General features: G+C 43.0%; 1 protein-coding gene across 3 annotated transcripts in view; it reads right to left on the reverse strand.

Annotated features, from left to right (window-relative positions):
• Positions 1-22090, reverse strand: part of LOC114656379 (nck-associated protein 5-like) — a 771015-nt gene extending 748925 nt beyond the window's left edge. Inside the window, exon 1 of one of the 3 annotated variants that reach the window (XM_028807983.2) lies at positions 21973-22090. The gene's annotated coding sequence lies outside the window, so the exon portion shown is untranslated. Of the gene's footprint in view, positions 1-21549; positions 21790-21972 lie in introns of those variants that run through there. The other 2 variants (XM_051930744.1, XM_051930745.1) reach the window with 2 other exon arrangements.
• Between the last annotated feature and the right edge of the window lie 820 nt (positions 22091-22910).

The following is a 22910-nucleotide window of genomic DNA, read 5'->3' on the forward strand; positions in this document are numbered from 1 at the left end:
TCATTTGTGTGAATGCTTTTGTCAGACACAGTTCCTGCGCTCTCAGCTCTTATGAATTTTAACATTTTCCTCACTTTAAAGTTCCCAATTAAAGAAGGTGTAATATGTCCAAATCTTATTGAAGAATTTCATCCCAAAGGATTATCAACAGAAGAAATGAGTACACGGGCAATCCTAGCACTGAGAAACAATGAAGTCAAACGACTTCATGCAAAAACTGTCAATCGGTTACACGGCAAATTGGTGAAATGCGTATCAATAGACTCTGCTGAAATGGTTGGTGATGATGGTGTGGAAGATGAAATCATCAACTTACAATATCACAAAGAATATCTACAACCGTTAACAACGATCGGTCCTCCACCACATGAATTACCGTAGAAAGAAGGATGTATCCAAGAAAGGTAATGTAGTACATCTTCAGGGGTAACATTAGACTCCAAAGGAGATCTTGATATGCCATTCGTATTAAAACGTTAACAGCTTCTCGTTAGAATAGCTTTTGCAAAGACAATTTACAAATCTCAGAGCCAAATATTCAAAAAAGTCGTTTTATTTAATAGAGAGAAAGAAACAAAATTCAATCACGGGCAGTTATATGTCACGTTGATGCAAATGTAACAATTCCCATGAAAATTAAAATCTGTTTAAATTGTACATCCGCATCCCCATACACGAGCAGCAGAACTAGAAAGAGGCTAGCGTATAGTACAAGCCCGGGGGTTGGCGAGCAAAGCAAGCAGGGGGCAAAGACCCCTAGTTATATATATATATATACATTTTTTTTTTTTTTTTTTGTATTTGAGGGAAACTGTTTTTTCGCATGACCAAGGACCCAATGTAGTAGGATCCTTTCTGACAGTAAAGGGATTTGAACCAACAACCTTCCAGATAGCAGTGCAGATACTTTGCCACAAAGCCATCATTTCACCCTCATACTCATGAACATTAGTTTGGCTTCAAAAACCAAAAGTATTTAGCATTGCTGACACCTTCATATTTAGCAATGAACTTTTCTGTTTTGCCCGTCGTGCTAACTGGCAGAATCGCAGTGCTTTGTGCTTCACAGCACTAAATAAATTCTATTGTGGTATTAACACACGGCGAAGCTTATTTCATCACCAATCATGAATTATGTGAAACAATCAGAAAATGGATGGATTTTAAACAGAAATCTGCTGATGTACTCAATGCAATTAGAGAATGAATGTGAAGGTCCATTTTCCCTTTTTGGGGGACTGTGTAGGAGACAGTATGGACTACTCACTACGGCACGTTCTTCAACAACAGTGCAATCCCGTAGTGGAGCGTCCATGTTCATTTGACCTTGGCTTCAACTGGACTAATGGCAGAGCACTGCCCTGTGCGTATTCAAACTACCCATAAGCCACTGCGAGAATGTTGTATTGTGTCAGCTTCAACCTGTAGCAGTTACCACATAACTTTTAAATTGCCTTTACTTTTTGATTTACCCTTATAAGTTATTTGTAGTTATTTGAAAAGGATGTGCCATTGTTGCATTCCATCTGGCTGAGACACAGGAAAACTCTTAAATTTGCTGATCTGGCAAATGCCATCCACACTCCTGACACCAACATAACTGAGACCAGGTCCTCATTAGCGATCTGTGCTGTCTGGCCTGCAGGGGGCGCTCCAGGTCCCCAAACCCAACACAGACAGACACAGACACAAGTTTTGCACAGCACACAGGATTCTATTTGTGGGAAACGCTTCCTATATATATATATATATATATATATATATATATATATATAAAATATTATATATTATATATATATATATATATATATATATATATATATATATATATATAAAATATTATATATATTATATTATAATATATTATATATATTATATTATATTATATTATATATATATATATATATATATATATATAAAATATATAATATAATATTTTATATATATATATATATAAAATATTATATTATATATTATATATATATATATATATATAATATTATATATATATATATATATATATATATATATATATATATATATATATATTAGTGAATTTCCACTTGGGATTAATAAAGTATCTATATTATATATATATATATACACATATATATATTATATACACACACATATATATATATATATATATATATATATATATATATATATACATACATATATATATATATATACATATACAGTAGAGTCTCGCTTATCCGACATAAACGGGCCGGCAGAACGTCGGATAAGTGAAAATGTCGGATAATGGGAGGTGTTAAGAAAAACCCTATTAAACGTCAAACTATGTTATAATTTTACACATTACAAGCCTAATACAGTGGAACCTCAGTTCACGAACATCTCTGACCACATACAAATCGGGTTATGACCAAAAAGTTCGCCAAACTTTTGCCTCTGTGCACAACCACACACTTGGTATAGGAACAAGCCAGTTTCCCTTTCGGTTTGTGCGCGCCAATGATTTCCGCACGTGTTCAGTCTCTCCCTGTGCATTCCCTGTGCAGCATTAGAGAGAGCGCGCGAGAGAGAGACACAGACAGACACATGCACGCACAAGAGAGAGAGACACACGCACACACACGCGAGAGAGAAACATGCACACGCGCAAAAGAGAGACACACGCGCACACACACACACACGCACACACATGAGAGAGACACACACGCGAGAGAGACGCACGCACACACACGCACACATACAGATGCGCGCGCACGTGCGTGCGTGCGTGAGAGACACGCACGCCAGAGAGGGCCAGCCACATAATCCACTGTAATCGTGTTTTACAACAAAACAACAGAAAAATTTAACTGAAAAAATGAACTTAGCAACAAAAAATAGACTACGCTCACCGCGCAACTTGCAGTTCTTGTTGCCAATTGATGAGTTTTTTTTTTTTGCAGTGGGACGTCGGATAATACAGAATGTTGGATAAACGAAGGTTGGATAAGCAAGACTAAACTGTATATATATATTGTAGCAGTAGAGGCTTGTATCGAACTCTTGAACCCTCAGGTACCACTCCAAACACCAGGTAAAAGTACAATTATTATTTATTGTACAATAATTACGTGTACAAAGCACCCTCTACTCCACACTATTCATATAATCCACAAACCAATCACAATACTCTCTCCTCCGCTCCCAGACACTTAGCCACCCTACCTCCCACCTCAGCTCAGTGTCTGGGCTTTCCCAGAGTCCTTTTATACCCTCTGACCCGGAGGTGTTTCTGCCCAACAGTCCACAAGTCCTTATTACTTCCGGATCAGGGTAAAAGTCCTTTTCTTCAACCTGGAAGTACGTCATTTCTCCTGTTCACGTGACTTATAGGGCACATACGAGTCCACGAGCCTCCCTACGGCGACTCCCGGTGGTCCCCAAGGTATCCAGCAGAACTGAGCATATAAACTACAAAGTCCATGAGGCCCTGCTGGAATTCGGGGAACGACCATGCTGTCGGGAGAGCTCCACCTGGTGGCCTGGGTGTGAGGGCCGGAATATGTAGCCGGCCATCCATCACAATATACATATAAATTTATATATGCACCTGCAGGTAAGGCGACTCTCCTGTTGTGAAGCCCGATTGGGAGAAGCAGGAGAGCCGCCAGGTAGAAAGAAGAAGGCACCGTGGACAATTCATAAAGGAATATGTAAACGGAAATCACTTTGAGCGTAGGAGCCCTCTCACCTTCCAAGAAAGAAGGAAGTGCATACATAAAATATAAAGAATTTTTTTTATTTTATTTTATTTTATTTTAACAGGCCGGTTAATCCGTCGGCTGGTTAATGCGAGGCCAGTTAAGAGGGATTGTACTGTAAATGGAAATGTAAAGGCCGTCAAGCCTGGAGGACATAATAACAAGTTAGTGAAGAAACTGTAGAGAAGAATATAATAGAATGAAAATATAAAATGTACAAGCAAGAGAAGACCATTTAGAGCAAACAGCATTTTGCCCCCCCCTTGACAGTCCTATCATGTCTTAAAAGGGCGTCAAAGTGGAAAAGGCCATTTTGAAATCATCCAAAGTCAAGCGATCTTCAAAAACTTCAAAAGCCAAACAATTCTAAAGCTGCGTCTGCCAAAGTCAGCGCTGTTCACAAATGCTAACATCGCAGTGTCGTCTTTCTCAAAAGTCGCCATCTGCGGGGCTGTGGGACAGACGGTGCCACCATAAATGACAGCTATGTTCAGAATGTTCCACGTTTACCATACAAGAAGCATTTCTGCAATAAAACGCAACAGCGTCTGCAAATCGGAATAAGGGAAGACGAAGCTCATGACACTTGGAGGCAAGGAAGCTTACATCCATCATTCCTTGGCAGACTGCAGACAGCTTGAGCTTGGAACTCTCTAGAACTTTTGACATTATTTGCATTTCTTTCTTGAGGTACTAGGGGGCTATGCCCACTGCTCGCTTTGCTCGCCCACCCCCAAAAGGGGCACGCTGTGTGCCAGCCACTTCATGTGGTGAACACCCGCTAAGGAGATGCGGTCGGATCAGCTGCTGTCTTGCTGCTGTCAAGCTGTGTGTTCTGCTTCTCGCACTGCGCGTCGATCATTTAAAAGCCTGTACAGCAGCTGTCCTTTTGCCTCACTGCCTTGTCTCGCGGGACGTTAAAGTGTCTCCTGAGAAGATCACGTATCGTCTCCTTCCAAGCCTTTCAAAATTTTTTTTATAACAGAGAGATACAATACAATACAGTTTATTTTTGTATAGCCCAAAATCACACAGGAAGTGCCGCAATCGGCTTTAACAGGCCCTGCCTCTTGACAGCCCCCCCAGCTTTGACTCTCTAAGAAGACAAGCAAAAACTCCCAAAAAAACCTAGTAGGGAAAAATGGAAGAAACCTTGGGAAAGGCCGTTCAAAGAGAGACCCCTTTCCAGGTAGGTTGGGCGTACAGTGGGTGTCAAAAGAAGGGGGTCAATACAATACAATACACAGAACAGAACAAATCCTCAATAAAAAATAAAAAATTTAAATTTTTTAGAAGTACGGAGCAGAATTTAACAGTTGATGATATCACATAATAAGATTTGGATAATTTGAGACTCCTGGAGACCTCATCCATCAAGCTGCCTCCCCCATTTGGCCATTCCACGTCTGAAACAGCGCTGGGCCAGCCAATCCGATGAAAGAACCCCTCTACCCCACGATTCCTGTGATCCTCCATCAGGGATGACTTTACCTTAGGCAGGCAAAACAACTTGGCAGGTGGGCCGTGGCACCAAGTGCCACATTTGAGTACAGTCATCCCTCACCTATCGCGGCGGTTACATTCCAGAGCCCCCCATGACAGGTGAAAATCCACGAAGTAGCGACCTATATTTATTTTATTATTTATACATATTTTAAGGCTTTATAAACCCTTCCCACACTCTTATAAACCTTTCTCACTCTCTTGTTAACCTTTCCCACACTCTTATAAACACTTCCTATGCTCTTAAACACTTTCTACATTCTTAAACACCACAGACCAACACTGCACACTACACGCAGCGATCAGACGTCAATGTGTCTGCAGTCGCTTTGTGAAGGGGGGCAGCTGAACTCACGCTGAGCAGAAATGGACTTTATGCTGCTTCTGCCAAAATGCCTGCTTGTCGCTCTGAGTGTTTGGAAGAAGGAGGAGTGTGTGTGTGCGTGTGTGAGGGCTGAACGCACGTTCGCTCAAACCCCCCTCCCCGGAGGCGCAGTTCGCATTGTCAAGGGGGTGGGGAGCTGAATGAACGCTAAGGAGAAGTGGACTTTGTGCTGCTTGTCGCTCTGCGTGTCAATAATTTAAAAGCTGTACATCACCTATTTTCCTGTCTCACTGTCTTGTCTTGCGTGAAGTTAAAATGTTTTATAATAGTGAGATGTTACTCATATCCTTAGCCCGACATCCACATATCATATGTGTTAACAAAGTGTGTTTTATAAGTTTACATGTGTTTAAAGCATGTGGGATGGGTATTTTAAGGCTTAAACTATAAAAATGTTTATTTAAAATGCCTTTCTATATCGCGGATTTTCTCCTGTTGCTGATGGGTCTGGAACATAACTTCCGCGATAGGCGGGCAATCACTTGTATTTAAAAACCAGCGAAGTCGTGAATCCGCGAAAAGTGAACCGCGAAGTAGCGAGGGATTACTGTACCAAGAAGAGAAACAGAATAGGTGAGGGTTATTATACAATCATAACTATCATGTTACTTATATTTTAGTGCTAATGACTAACAACAGAGATGCAGTCTGTACAGTTAATCAGCAGCTCTAGTCAGGGTGTGCTAAACTAGTGAGTGTTCAGCCGGGATTTAAAAGCTGAGACTGAAGGGGCATCTCTTACAGTAGCAGGCAGACCAGTCCACAGTTTAGGGGCCCTGTAACTAAAAGCTCGACCTCCCACTGTTATTTTATTAATCCATAGAATCATAAGCAGACCGGCATCTTAAGATCTTAATGTGCACTCAGGTTTGTAAGTCATGATAAGTTCAGACAAGTAAGCAGGACCTCGGCCATTTAAGGCTTTATATGTTAAAAGAAGGATTTTGAAATCTGCCCTAAACTAAGAATAAGAACAATAACTACACACCTGACTCAACACACCCTATAAAGGAATATAAGGACCACTCAAGGGCATCTCCATCTTCTATTGTCCTATCAAATAACACAACAAGAACAAGTCAAGTTGGGGAGCCTGCACTGGTACAGTGCGCTGCTGCACCCACCACACGACAAAACAGCTCAGGATCCCAGTTGGCAACCCCCCAGGCAGACACACGGTCCAGTCCCACCCTGCGGAAATGACCCTCTGTCTGCCACAGGCAGGTGTTACATGGTTGTCCCCCTTGGCCCCAAAAATGAGGATCCTACAAGCTGGATCACCCCCAGGGAATGGCGCCACATGGCCGCAGTGCCGCAACTGATGCTCCCTCAACATGCAGGTCATGTGCCTCATTCGGGACTCCGTGAGCAACGCAAAGTCAAACCAGCGGCACCCAAGGATTCGCTGTAGAGACACAGTACTGAAGGAGTCCAGTATTCATCTCAGGTCACTAGATAGCATCCATGTCTCGCAACCATATAGTAAGACAGGAAGCACCAGGACTCTAAAGACTTGGACCTTCGTCCTTTTGCAGAGATATTGCGGGCGCCACACACCCCTTTCCAGTGACCTCATGACCCCCCCCCCCATGCTCTCCCAATTCATCTACTGACTTCATAGAAAGAGTCACAATAACAACAGTCACGTAATAAAAAGCTGATTGCCGGGAAGAGACTAAAAAGCAGGAATAATTCCAGACTGCCAATGATGAGGACAAAGGTTATGAATTCTGATTATATGAAGCAATAACGCTTTACAGCTGAGGTATTTACACAGTAGCCCAACTGCCAGATCTTAATGACAAGTGTGGTTACTATTTAAAGCCCAGGCTAACATTTCCTGTCATTCATCCTTTATAGTGCGGCTAATAACAGTAACAAACAAACAGGCAGACAGAGCCGGGCAGCAGACTGGCCTTGATCGAGGCAAAAATGATTTACAAAAAAAAACTATTAAGTGCGGTGGATGGCTGAGCCAAAGATACAGGAGGAGCAACGTGAAATCTGCGCTGGCCGTCGAGCAGTTCTTCTCCCTGAACACACTTGCAAAGGCGATTGATTACACTGGTCTACAAAAAAATATTTTTTGTTTGCTTCTGGGAACTTCAGAGCATCTCTTTATTAAGAGTTTTACACTGATTTCATATATGAACTCGGAAATAAGCTAGCACGTCAGATTTGTGAAATACACATCATTGACGTTTTGATGCTTTTGAATATCAATATAATATATCAACACGATATCTGGAGTTTTGTCCAACAAAATTGTTTTGATGCGTTTATTCTGAAAACAAACCAGAAGACGATACCAGAGACACGTTAAAGTATATTTATGTCAATTTACTTCAATATAAAAGTGAGGTCAGCATGCCCAAAAATTTTGGAGGCCCTCACTTTTGCGCTCTCTCTTTGCAAGAACCAACAGTAGTCACCCATCATGCTCGGAGTGAATTTTTCACCCCGATATCAGTTTTCCATCACCTTTATATCTCGATGGGGCGGCACAGTGGCGCAGTGGTAGCGCTGCTGCTTTGCAGTTAGGAGACCAGGGTTCGCTTCCTGGGTCCTCCCTGCGTGGAGTTTGCATGTTCTCCCCGTGTCTGTGTGGGTTTCCTCCCACAGTCCAAAGACATGTGGGTTAGGTGCATTGGCGATCCTAAATTGAGCTTGGTGTGTGTGTGCCCTGCGGTGGGGCTGGCACCCTGCCTGGGGTTTGTTTCTTGCCTTGTGCCCTGTGTTGGCTGGGATTGGCTCCAGCAGACCCCTGTGACCCTGTAGTTAGGATATAGCGAGTTGGATAATGGGTGGATGGACATTTTGACTTATTCGTGTAGAAATCTCATATGAATGTTTTTTTTTTCATTTTGGCAAGAGGGTGTTGTTAAATCAGTGGGTAGTGCTGCCACCTCACAGTTAGGAGACCTGAGGTTCTCTTCCCGGGTCCTCCCTGCGTGGAGTTTGCATGTTCTCCCCGTGTCTGCGTGGGTTTCCTCCCACAGTCCAAAGACATGCAGGTTAGGTGCATTGGCGATCCTAAATTGAGCTTGGTGTGTGGGTGTGTGTGCCCTGCGGTGGGCTGGCACCCTGCCCGGGGTTTGTTCCTTGCCTTGTGCCCTGTGTTGGCTGGGTTTGGCTCCAGCAGACCCCCGTGACCCCGTACTTAGGATATAGCGGGTTGGATAAAGGGTGGATGGACTATTTTTCTCATGATAAGGATACATTTTCTATTTGCTTGTGCGACTTCTCATGTAAATACAAAGCCCCAGGAAGTCACGTATGATTTGGTCTGTCGGGAGGAAACCATACCCACCGGGTGGGGGTGAAAGGTTTAGGAAGACTAAGTCCTGAGCTCTCGCACACAGCTGGACTTCTTTTAAAATGGCCAAATTGCATGGCATGGTTGTTTTTGTGTTAGAAAATCCATCCATCCATTATCCAACCTGCTATATCCTAACTACAGGGTCACGGGGGTCTGCCGGAGGCAATCCCAGCCAACACAGGGCGCAAGGCAGGAAACAAACCCCGGGGAGGGTGCCAGCCCACCGCAGGGCGCACACACACACACACACACACACCAAGCACACACTAGCGACAATTTAGAATCACCAATCTACCTAACCTGCATGTCTTTGGACCATGGGAGGAAACCGGAGCACCCGGAGGAAACCCACGCAGACACAGGGAGAACATGCAAACTCCACACAGGGAGGACCCGGGAAGCAAACCCACTGCACAACTGTGCCGGGTGTTAGAAAATGATAAACTATAAACTACAATGTCTGTGCAATCGCAAAACACCAATAATACTAGACAACTGTCTTGGCTTAAAAGCAAAATCGACAAGGTTTAAAGCTTTTCCTCCATAGACTATAATGTAAATTGCCAGTGCGGGCAAGACTTTTTTTTTTTTTTTTTTTTAATTCATAGAAGGCAATTAAGTTTAGAACACAATTTTGATTGGTAAATACATATACAGCATATCTGTGGAGAATTAAATTCGACTTGAAAAATACGAAACTTACCCTTTGAGTACACAATTTTGTGCAGCCAATGCATAGATAGCAGGCTTGTGAAGAAATAACTTCGACTTGAAAAATACGAAACTTGTCTTTTAGGTTTAGAACACAATTTCTCTTGGTTAATGCATAGATTGCAGGTTTGTGAGGAAATAATGTCGACTTGAAAAATACCAGACTTATCCTTTAACTTGAGAACACGGTTGTATGTGGCAAATGCATACGTATATAGCAGGTTTGTGAAGCAATAATTTTGATTTGAAAATACTGGAGTTATACTTTAAACGTTTTAACACAATTTCACTTGGCAAGTACATATATAGCATGTCTGTGATGAAATAACTTTGATTTGTAAATGCTGGACTTTAACTTGAGAACACAATTTGTGTGGCAAATACATGTAAAGTATAGCATGTTTGTGAAGAAATAGCATCCATTTGAAAATACTGGACTTATACTTTAAACCCATCCATCCATCCATTATCCAACCCACTATATCCTAACTACAGGGTCACGGGGGTCTGCTGGAGCCAATCCCAGCCAACACAGGGTGCAAGGCAGGAAACAAACCCCAGGCAGGGCACACACACACACACACCAAGCACACACACTAGGGACAATTTAGGATCACCAATCCACCTAACCTGCATGTCTTTGGACTATTTGCTTGTGCGACTTCTCATGTAAATACAAAGCCCAAAGGAGGTCACGTATGATTTGGTCTGTCGGGAGGAAACCATGCTCACAGGGTGGGGGTGAAAGGTTTAGGAAGACTAAGTCCTGAGCTCTCGCACACAGCTGGACTTCTTTTAAAATGGCCAAATTGCATGACATGGTTGTTTTTGTGTTAGAAAATCCATCCATCCATTATCCAACCCGCTATATCCTAACTACAGGGTCACGGGGGTCTGCCGGAGCCAATCCCAGCCAACACAGGGTGCAAGGCAGGAAACAAACCCCAGGCAGGGCACACACACACACACCAAGCACACACACTAGGGACAATTTAGGATCACCAATCCACCTAACCTGCATGTCTTTGGACTATTTGCTTGTGCGACTTCTCATGTAAATACAAAGCCCAAAGGAGGTCACGTATGATTTGGTCTGTCGGGAGGAAACCATGCTCACAGGGTGGGGGTGAAAGGTTTAGGAAGACTAAGTCCTGAGCTCTCGCACACAGCTGGACTTCTTTTAAAATGGCCAAATTGCATGACATGGTTGTTTTTGTGTTAGAAAATCCATCCATCCATTATCCAACCCGCTATATCCTAACTACAGGGTCACGGGGGTCTGCCGGAGCCAATCCCAGCCAACACAGGGCGCAAGGCAGGAAACAAACCCCGGGGAGGGTGCCAGGCCACCGCAGGGCACACACACACACACACACACACCAAGCACACACTAACGACAATTTAGTATTGCCAATCCACCTAACCTGCATGTCTTTGGACCATGGGAGGAAACCGGAGCACCCAGAGGAAACCCACGCAGACACAGGGAGAACATGCAAACTCCACGCAGGGAGGACCCGGGAAGCAAACCCACTGCACAACTGTGCCAGGTGTTAGAAAATGATAAACTATAAACTACAATGTCTGTGCAATCGCAAAACACCAATAATACTAGACAACTGTCTTGGCTTAAAAGCAAAATCGACAAGGTTTAAAGCTTTCCCTCCATAGACTATAATTTAAATTGCCAGTGCGGGCAGGAAGCAAACCCAGGTCTCCTTACTGCAAGGCAGCAGCGCTACCCACTGCACCACCGTGCCGCCCCATCGAGATATAAAGGTGATGGAAAACTGATATCGGGGAAAAATTCACTCCGAGCATGATGGGTGACTACTGTTGGTTCTTGCAAAGAGATTCGGATGTGCAGTACAAGCGCAAAAGCGTGGGCCTCCAACATTTTTTGGCACTCACTTTTTATATTGAGGTAAATTGACATAAATACGCTTTAACGTGTCTCTGGTATTGTCTTCTGGTTTGTCCACGCAGGGAGGACCCGGGAAGTGAACCCAGGTCTCCTTACTGCAAGGCAGCAGCGCTACCACTGCGCCGCCTTCAATGAAAATAATGACATATAAAAAATGTCAACACCAAAAAACACCAAACATATCCCCTTAAGGGGTTTCCTATAAAAAAAATTAAATACATTATAAGGAAGTAAAATATATTTTTACACATTGCCAGATACTTAGTATCAATTTAAAGAGAGCACAATACGAATTGTACGTCCAGTCATAAGATGGCAGAACACTCCTCTAACCTAATAACGTCCACACTGCTAGTAAATGAGGTCAATACGAGTAAATCCTAAAGCTAATGCGCCGTCGTCATACAAACTGAGCTAAAACAGAGAATTTCTTGCTTTCGAAACTAAAAAAAGAGAGAAGAGAAATCTGCAGCCTAACCGAGGCCACTTTTTGTTTTATTTGCACCGACTATTAATAAAGGAAAGGCAGACTTCCTATGAGGAGCACACCCCATACATTGCACTGCGTTATATCCTGAAGAAATCAAATCAGTTTCCTGCATAGTAGGGCATAAGGAAATTGTCATTTTCCTGCATCTGTACTGCGTTATCACCCTTTATAATATTTGTTTGTTTGTTTTGAAAAGTGTACTTGGTAAATTAACATACAACGACAGATATTAATGTTAGAGAATGTATGCAATGTACAAAAGTCAACTGAGTTCACAGCATCCTGCGTTGTACGGCTTACTGAGAATCCATAAATTTAGCGTTACCTTCACTGGGAATCAATTAAGAAATTTTTGATTGGAAAAATTTCAATGTACTGCTATGCTATTTTTCTGGAAAATTCTACCTGTAAAGACATGTATTGTCAAAGTGCAATACATGACCCCTGCTAGAGGCGCAGACGCGGCCATGTGCTCGCCCCGCCGAGTGCTGTATGCCGGTGCACACATTTAAATAAGCAATTCTATCAAAAAATTGTGCATTTACTATCAGTAATCATCTCTTAGCAGAATTTGTTTTCATTCCTGAGATATACCTTGTGCTTCGCGTTTAATTGTTATTTTAATTTAAAAGGCCAAATCTGTGTCTGCTAAACTATTAATAAACAAGTACAATGCATTCAGAAAGTTTTCCATCCCCTTCACTTTTTTCCCTTGTGCCGTCCCCCACCACAACCTATCATCTATGGGGGGGAATGAGCAAAAGCTTTAGACTTGTCAAAAATTTCGATCTCCGGTTTTCGATTGATCTCGAAATTTTACTGATACCGAAAACATCGATATCTCGATGATGGGGTGTATGTCCGTCTCTGTGTGTGTCTGTGTGTCACAGTTTCTTGAGGACGGTCAACGACTGGACGGAAAAATATCACACTCGAAATTTCAGCCTGTTATGAGATGACGACGTGCTGATTAGTTTTTGAGCGAAATCGTGCGAGAGAAAGAGGCACTCAAATCCCGTAATTCTGCAATTAATTATGAATTCTTCTCATCAATTGCTATCGCAATGACCTATTTTATAATCACAACGGTGAGCACAGGAGCGGTAAATAATTACTGAAATGTTAAGAGAATACTTCACGTAACTTGGTTCCGAGGGTGCAAAGTCTACTGACGCTCACGTCCTAATTTTTCACATTTTGTTACGTTGTGCAAAAATCATTTAAATTCATTATTTCCTCTTCAAACAATACTTAATACCCCAGAATGACAAAACAAAAACACAATTTTAGACGTTTTAGCAAATCTATTACAAACAAAACACTGACAATAGGAGATTCATCCATCCATCCATTATCCAACCCGCTGAATCCGAACACAGGGTCACGGGGGTCTGCTGGAGCCAATCCCAGCCAACACAGGGCACAAGGCAGGAACCAATCCTGGGCAGGGTGCCAGCCCACCGCAGCAATAGGAGATTGACACACGTAATGAATTATTATTATTATTATTATTATATTCAGGCCCATTGCTATGACACATAAAAAAATCGCTCAGGTGCAACCCATTCTGTTGATCATCGTTGAGATGTTTCTACACCTTCTACACCTGTGGCTAATTCAGTTGATTGGAAACGATTATAAAAAGGCACACACTTCTCTATAGAAAGTCCCACATATGAGAAAAAAGCCAGCCAGGAGGTCAAAGGAATGGCCTACAGAGCATAGAGATAAGGATCGTGTCGAGGTACAGATCTGGAGGAGGCAACAAATATTTTTTTCCCAAAACCACAGTGGCCTTCATAAAATTCTGAAATGGAAGAGGTCTGGAAAAACCGAAACTCTTCCTAGAGTTGACCAACTGGCCAAACTGAGGAATTGTGGGAGAAAGACCCGGTTAAGAGAGGTGACCAAGAACCCGACAGTCACTCTGATTGAGCTCCAGAGAACTTGTGCGGAGATGGGAGAAACGTCCAGAAGGACAACCATCACTGCCACAACTTCCCTGACAGAGTGGCCAGACAGGATCTCCTCTTTAGTTACAGACACATGGAAGCTAAGGACTCTCAGAAAATGAGAAACACAATTCTCTGGTTTGAAAAAAAACCAATATTAGCATCATGTGTGGAGGTCTTAATCATTCTAGTGATAAAGTGTGGCGGTGGGAGTATCACGCAGTTTTTCAGAGGCAGGTACAGCGGAACCTCGGGTCACGAACGTCTCTGAACACTTACAAATCGGGTTACGACCAAAAAGTTTGCCAAACTTTTGCATCTGTTCACGACCACACACTCGGGTGACGAACAAGCCAGTTTCCCTTCCAGTTCATACGCGCCGGTGATTTCCGCACGTGTTCAGTCTCTCCCTGTGGGTTCGCTGTGAACTCTTTGTGCTCTATTTCATTTCCTTTCCGGTTCATACGTGCCGATGATTTCCGCACGTGTTCAGTCTCTCCCTGTACAGTACATTGTTCTCGGTCAGACGTGCATCGCGCAGAGGGACTTTACCTCAGAACTGTAATCTCCTCTCCACCCAGCTTCCTGCTTACTTCCTTCATGCCAGAATTCGACTCATGCAAGGTTAGTTTTCTTGGTTGTTTATGTATAAATTATGGATTTTTCAAATGTTCATTTTTTTCCCTGTGTTTAAAACTCATTAAAAAACAGTGTTTACAGCGAGCGGTTCATAAGGCTGTAGCATGAACTCCTGCAATGTTAGTTTTCTCTGTTCAAGGTTTGCTCAGTGGTATTCAATGTTTTTACATTTAGTTTACTATTACACTTTGCATTCTATGGTATAATTATCTATTTTTGTGCTTAAAAATCTTTTAAAAATATATTTACATACAGCTTGTATGGTCCGGAACAGATTAATTGTATTTACATACAATTCTATGGGGGAAAATTATTTCGGGTCACGACCAAATCGAGTTGCGACCAAAGTTTTGGAACGAATTACGGTCGTGAACCGAGGTTCCACTGTACTGGGAGTACTATTGCCAAACTTAATCTGTACACTGTTGTTTAGACAAAACTTAAAATTTGACGACATGCTTAGAAATAAAATTTAACGAAAAATAAAAATTTAGTAACACAGCTTACACCATGTCAAATGTCAGTGTTGTTTGCCAGCATGTCTGCTCTGCTCATTTTTAATTGTCATTAATAAGATACAACGAAGGGCAAACTGCACAGAGAAAGGGCAAAATAGAATGAAATCAACAAAAGAGAGTTAAGCATTTAAATCGATAGCAAAAGCAGAAATATTTCTAAATTACTTATAAATGTAAAAAGCATGCTGCTGTGCTTTTCTGAATGTAGAATTAAAGGAAAATAATAGCAGCTAATTAAATGAGATCAGTGTGATCAGGTGTTGTCACTGATTAGGAATCTGGTTGGAACAAAAACCTGCAGCCACAGGGGAGGGGGGTCCCCCAGGACCGAGGTTGGGAAACACTGGATTAGACAGATATTGTGTGACGGGCACTGGTGAGCTGGTCTCGTGGCGGCTCGTGTTCTGTCTCATTATTATTTGATGCTGATTAAAGAAAAAGGAACGACTAAAAGGGCCTGAGTCAAGTTAAGTAAAACTAAGGCAAAAGAAGTTAATTAGCAGCCAAAATTGGTCACTAATTAAGAAGATGGTTAGAATGAAAACCCACAGCCACTGCGGCCTTCCAGGACCGGAGTTTCGACACCCCTGGGTCCGTATACTTGTGTCAGTAGGATATTTCATTTTTCTTATTTTTTAATAAATGTATGCAAATTTCTGAAATCCTATTTTCACTTTGGGGAAAAAAAATGACTTTCAGTGATTTTTGCAAATGGCCGCAACATAGCAAAATGTGTAAAAACTGAAGGGGCCTCAATACTTTCTGAATCCACTGTTAATACATCGTTGATTTTATTAAAGTTATTGCATAGCATATGTGCAAGGCTGTACAATTTCTTATGAATACTAAAGATATTTTGTTAAGGGTTTACAATACAGTAAAGATATTTTACAATATGGTGGCATGGAGGCAATCCACCAGTATGTTGTAACACACAGTAAGGATGTGAACATGGTGCCCCTTCCTTTGGGTAAATTTTACCACACACCATCTGTTTTGAGTACCAAATAGTACTCACTGTCAGATATTTAACTCTGGTAAGTATTGCAGTTTTCTTTAAATTGAAACGATTGTCTAAAAAAGATAACGATCACGAGCTGGAAACTTACAAGCGCGATTATATTACTGGCAGAACATAACCAAGCTGCAACTGAGCACCAAACCACAAGAGCAGTTACACTGCACTCCACGTGTGGGACAAAGACATGTTTCTCCTTGACTCACCCCTCTGCGCCACAGTTTTAAATATCAAATCAAACCATTGTGATTAAAGTGCACATTGCAGACTTTCATTTATGAGGGTTTGCACTTGACCCTTTTTCTACACGGCCCCCCATTTCAGAGCACCATAATATTTGGGACACAGCAATGGCAGGTCTATTAAAGCCGTTGTCATAGTTAGTTCTTTGTCACATATCCCAGCATGCAATAGATACTTGAAGTCTGAGATTCACTGACTTCACCAGGTGCTGAGGGTCTTCTCTGGTGGTGCTCTGCCAAAGCCTGTAATCTTCAGCTCCTGCTTGTTTTGGTGGGCTTGTCCTCTTTAAGTTTCTTCTTCAGCATATGGAAGGCCTGCTCAGTTGGATTTCAATCGGGTGACTGGCTTGGCCATTCAAGAAGTTCCCATTTTTTCACTTTGATAAACTCCTGTGTGGCCTCAGCAGTGTGTTTGTCTCATTATCTTGTGGTAGGATGAGGCACCGTCCATTGAGTTTGGGGGTCTTTACAGGAACTCGAGCAGATCAGATGTTTCTACACACCTCAGAATTTATTGCGTGTCTGCCATCAGCAGTTCCATCATCAGTGAAGAGAAGTGTGCCAGGACCTGTGCCAGCCATACATGACCAAGCCAGAACACCCCCCAGCATCACCATGTTTAACAGATGAGGTGGTCTGCTTTGGATCTCGGGCAGTTCCTTCTCATCTCCACACTTTGCTCTTGTTGTCACTCTGTTGAGGTTCATCTTTGTCTCATTTGTCCACAAGACGTTTTTCCCAGAATTCTGCAGGCTCTTTGAAGTCCTTTTTCACAAACTGTAATCTGACCGTCCTGTGTTTGTGGTGCTCATCTTGCAGTGTGTCCTCTCTATTTCTGCTGATAGTCGTCTCTGACACGTCCACAGTGGCCCCCAGAAGTCTGTTACTAGTCTGTCAGACAGGCGTTGGGGGCTTTTTCTTGACCACAATGAAGATTCTTCAGTCATATGCAGTGGAGGTCTTCCTTGGCCTACCAGTCCCTTTGTAATTACTGAGCTTACCCGTGTGTTCTTTCTTCTTCGTGATATTCCAGAGTGCTGATTGAAGTCGTCCTCAGGTGTTACTAATGTGTCCAATGGTTTTATTCGTGTGTTTCAGCCTCATGATGGCTTCCTTAATAATTATAATAATTAATCTCTATATATAATCTTCATTTGGATCTTGATCTTTGTTTGTCCACGAATGAATTAGAAGAAGAAGCAATAGATGGCTGTAGAGAGACAGCTAAAACATAGGCATTGCATTAAGAATCTCCTCCAGGCTTATAGTACTGAAGACTGTAGTACTCCAGTCACACCTCAAAACACAGACATTCAAACTAAACAAATTGTTGTGTTTTAAATTAACTAACCCTTATATATAATCTTCATTTGGATCTTGATCTTTGTTTGTCCGCGAATTCCACGCATGCGTAGACCACCTTCCAGTTTAGTACGTTGTTGTTACTCACGGATGTCAACAATGTGCCGGAATAACGAAAGGGGTGGTGGACAGTGTTACGCTGGTTAGAGAATGAGATTGCCGAAGATAAAAGGTATGTGCCTACGTAACATATGAATGAAAGAAAGACAGTGGGTAAAATGAATGACAACGTAACAGCACTTTCCGGAAATTATTATTGTTACATTGTAGCCGGCGAGTGCTACGCGTCTCACAGTTGTACCGTGGCTTGCTCACATGTCAGTGAAATGATCCCTATTTATGCTTTAAAGAGCCTGGATACCTATGTGTCCCCCTTTTATAACCATTGCTCCGTGTATATAGCCTTACTTTTTGGATTGCCACAAAGCAATCTCGAGATTGGAGAAAGGTTGAGAAGAGATCGTGAGAGGAAACGACAGCGTCGTGAAAACGAGACGGACTGTGAATGGAGAGAAGCACAAATGCTCCTACACCACCACATAATTACTATTCGGACAGTGATTCCGAGTAGGCCGTTCCTATCGAATCAATGTCCAAGGGTTTTCTTTTGTAAATTTGTTTCACTTATAAAAAATCATAATGCTGTGCGACGAAGGGCCCAGTTCACGACTGGCAGCCGAGTTTAAACAGGGAGCCCTTCACAGACAACTTTAACACGCGCAACGTAGTTGGGCGCACATGGCTAGTTATAGAATAATTCTTTACATTTATATAGCGCTTTCTCACTACTCAAAGCACTCTCCACACAGGGAGGACCCAGGAAGCGAACCCACAACCTCCTTACTGCAAAGTAGCAGCACTACCACTGCGCCACCTGTGAGGACTTTCATTGGCCCAACTCTTGTCCTCATGTTGAACAACAGCAGCTACAGACTCCAAAGGGTAGAAGCAAACTGTGGTGTCTGATGAAGAAATGAAACCCACCTGAGGAATCGCAAAGACCTGGGACGCCAATTATGGCAAACGGTATGGTGCCGTGAAAGGTTGCATGTCGAAAAAATGTCTGCAAACCCCGTTAAATGAACGTCTGTAGTGTGCATTTTAGTCCTGATGTCTCAATTGTCGTAACTGTTGTTGATTTTTAATTTTAAACTATGGAGCAGAGGGGCAAATCCAGGAAAAATGTGTCCTTGTCCCAAACATTTACAGAGGGCACTGCATGAATACACTTGACTTGATCATTCCTAGTCTTCATCCTCTTTCTCTGTACGTTTACCATTCGTTTGCTCAGAGGTTGATGTCGTGGTTCTATTCAATAAGGGCGTGCACAAAAAGGCGACCTCAATTGGGCGCGGAGAATAAAAGCGCACATAAATAAAAGCGATCTTCAAAAGGGCGACCACAATTGAGCGCCGAATAAATGCGCGCGCAAATAAAGGAGCGCTTCAAAAGGATGACCTTCGGAGCGAATTAAATTAATTGTCCTTGATTATGCTAATAGACCGCATCTCGAATATCTACGTGGCATTGAACATAATCTACAGCTTCAAGTGTAACTTGCTTTCACCTTTTTATACATTCAGTCATTGCCTTAATCTAATTTTCTGTAATTTTGAAAACAACGAAATATAGAGAGCTTTAGAAATAGTTCGTTAGAAGTAGTTCGTTAGAAGTCCATGCATTAATTAATTGGATGTTTTAATATTCTTGCTTTCACCTTTTTATACGTTCAATCATTGCCTTTATCTAATAAATTTTCTGTAATAATTTTGTTGCGTTTGCCTTTATTCGCTGCGCCCAATTGACGTCACCCTTTTGAAGCGCTCCTTTATTTGCGCGCGCATTTATTTGGCGCTCAATTGAGGTCGTCCTTTTGAAGGTCGCTTTTATTTATGTGCGGTTTTATTCTCCGCGCCCAATTGAGATCGCCTTTATGTGCGCGCCCTTATTGACGGATACCTGATGTCGTTGCTGCTTCGTGAGCAGATCTTCTTTTCTCCACCCTAGCAGCCCTCTTCGGTATCCTTTTGAAGCGCGCCTTTATTTGCGCGCGCATTTATTCGGCGCTCAATTGAGGTCGTCCTTTTGAAGCGCGCCTTTATTTACGCGCGCCTTTATTCGGCGCTCAATTGAGGTCGCCCCTTTGAAGATCGCTTTTATTTATGTGCGCTTTTATTCTCCGCGCCCAATTGAGGTCGCCCTTTTGAAGGTCGCCTTTTTGTGCGCGCCCTTATTGAATAGAACCGCCCTCTTCTTCTCTTCTGATTAAGTCAGGGTTTGTGTTGCAATTACTTAGTACGTTTTCCTCAATTTTTCACTTAAACTGGCACTAAAGTCTTCAATCTGCCTCAAGAATGATTTGTGATAGCCTTCGGAATCAGCAGAACTCCTTTACCCAAAAATGGTGGCCGTGATCCCGTATATAAGTCACAGCAACAGCGGCGTTTGGGGTGGCAAGTGGGGCCGCCGCTTTTAAGGTCCGCGTGTCCCGTTCGAGCGGATTTGTCAAGTTATGTTCTCCAGTTATATTTTGATAAAGTCCGCGTGTTATCTTGCAAACATTTAGCTGAATACTGTATTGAGAAAATCCGGTGTATGTTAACATTATTTTTATTAAATTCACGCGCAAGTTTATACAGTCCACACCATAACGATAACTGTGTTTCACGTAACCGCACACCCCTAAGGCCGCTTCTGTGTCACAGATCCATTGCAAGGCCCAAAAATGCATTCGGGGGGTCAATTTTGAAGTCACTAATAATAACACATTTTATTTATATTTATTTATTTATATAGCGCCTTTCCCATGCAGTAAGGTGGTGCACGAATGTTGCTGCTGCTGCTCGTCCTCCTTAATAACACTTTTCGTTAAAATTTGTGTTAACCTTCACTCTTTTTGCACTTCTCTCACTGAGCCTCCTGTCTTTTGAGATACGGTAGGAAGACCACGGTGACAAGATGCGAACTCCACAGACTGCAACAGGTCGAACGCCTTTTATTACTTTGAATTCCTGAGGCTGCCCCTCTACTTAGCGGAGCTCTGAGGAAACCCGTAAACATCATCAACTTTACTTATACATTTTTCTGAAAGGTTGAAAAGTGCACCATTGCGAGTTTTTAATACAGGCTACTAGCCAACATCAATGTCTCCGATATTTGCATAAACGTAACGCCCTGTTTCTTACCATTGGGGATTTCCTCTTTCCTTTGGGATTTCGGGGATTAACCCGCCCCTTAATCCCAGCAGGAACACCGGGAAAGCAACTCCGAGGACTTCGGTAAACCCTCTTTAAATGTCAACGAGTATTTTAACCAGCCCGGCACCGCCAGGTTTGCTCCACTAATAAACACTCCGCGCAGCTGCACCACAAAACAATGCGAACAGCCAGACTTCTCTTGCAGGACGCGTTAGTTTGCTGGGTGTCTGAAACAATTACGTCATGGCGTGCTTCGCGTTACGACCCATCAAAAGGGGAGGGGGGGTTGTTACTTGTCTGAGAATTTCAGAAAACCAAATCAAGCAATGAATGAACTTTCTCGTCGCTAAAGACGCAACTACCCCATCACCTTCCCCTTACAATGCAATACGCAACATTTGAATTGCAGACAGGTTGACAAGCACAGCCGCTGTGATCGCGGCGGCTACAAAGACGAAGCAGCTCGCTCGACAAATAAACCGTTTGTCACAAAGGATTGGGGTACAGCTTGCGTATCCAGCAGTCCCCAATCCCATCCCCTAGTCAATCGTTGCACTCGGTCTTACTTACTCCGTTCTTCTCTTCTGTCCCCCTCTCTCTCTCTCTTCTTGCAGAGTTCGCAAAGCGCAACAGGTTCTCAAGCAGGCTGGCGTGCACGCGCGCGCGTTCCCAGCTTCGCTTTGGCCGTCCCGTCTCCTCGCCTCGTAGAGCAGCGCCGCCGGCTGTCAGCTGAGCCTCTGGCTCGAGGCACAGAGCGGCGATTGCGTCTCTTTTCACTCCAAAACCTAGAAACTCCGCCGCGCGCACGCATGCATGCATGCACGCACACCCTCGGTGCTTTCAAAACTCGTGAATTCCTCCGTGCTTGTGAGCACAGGCTCGGCGCGTGTGTTACATCACTGGCCGGCCGGCCGGCTGCGCAAGAAGCTCCGCTCGACAGTGGCAGCAGTGAAGCCGCGGGGCGCAACGAAACAGAGCAAGATGGGAATTTACCTTCAGGAAAGCGGCGGTACGGCAGAGCGCTCGATTGTGCGTTCTGTATTGTTTTTTCGTCCTTTCTTCCTGAATTTTTGGAGTAAATGCAGTGGAGTTCTAAAGGGATGAGAAATTCTAGGGAGTTAACGAAGCCTCAAAGTCACAGCCCACTCGTTCGCCGTGTGTGGCTTTGCGAAAGACGCATGTGACTCGTATGATCCCTGGTGGCAGCGCGTACGCTCGGTTTAAATGGGCAAAAAGTCTCTAGCCGTTCGAAAAGCTCTGCAGACTGGGAAATTCCCAAAGACAGAAAGTTGGGAAATATTATTATGCTATGGCAGGCTAAGGGCAAATATTATTAAATTTACAGCAGGCTAGAGCTACCAATGTGTCATCTGTCCTCATAATGCCTTCGTCGCTGACAAATCACCAAGTCCAGCTTGCCACCCTGTCTGACCTTGGCATCACTGAGATGGTTTAAGTCCAACCTCTTGGGTTGGCACAAGATATGAATGGGCAAAAAAAAAATTTTCCGGATACCCCAACCATTAGCACTTCGAAAATCTGCACACTGGGAAAATTCCTAAAGACTGGAAAGCTAGGAAAGGTGATTACATTATGGCAGGCTAGAACCAAATATTACTATGTTACGGCAGGCTAGAGATACCAACGTGTCGTCTGTCCTCATATTGCTAGATCTCTCCTTTCTCTTCGAAACAATCAACCACAAGATCACAAGGACATTGGTGTCGTGTCTGTCTGTGGCCGGGCTATCTATTAGACTATATAGATAGAACTTTATTTGTCCCCAGGGGTTAATTTGGCTTTTTACACATGCTCTTTAAATACATAAACACATAGATAAATACATATATGGAGACACACACACTATGCTGTGAACACACACCAGAATAATTATAAAGAAAGAAAACTTCTGACTTTGCAGTCCCAGTCCC

This window comes from Erpetoichthys calabaricus, chromosome 8, assembly GCF_900747795.2.
Source record: "Erpetoichthys calabaricus chromosome 8, fErpCal1.3, whole genome shotgun sequence".
NCBI lineage: Eukaryota > Metazoa > Chordata > Cladistia > Polypteriformes > Polypteridae > Erpetoichthys > Erpetoichthys calabaricus.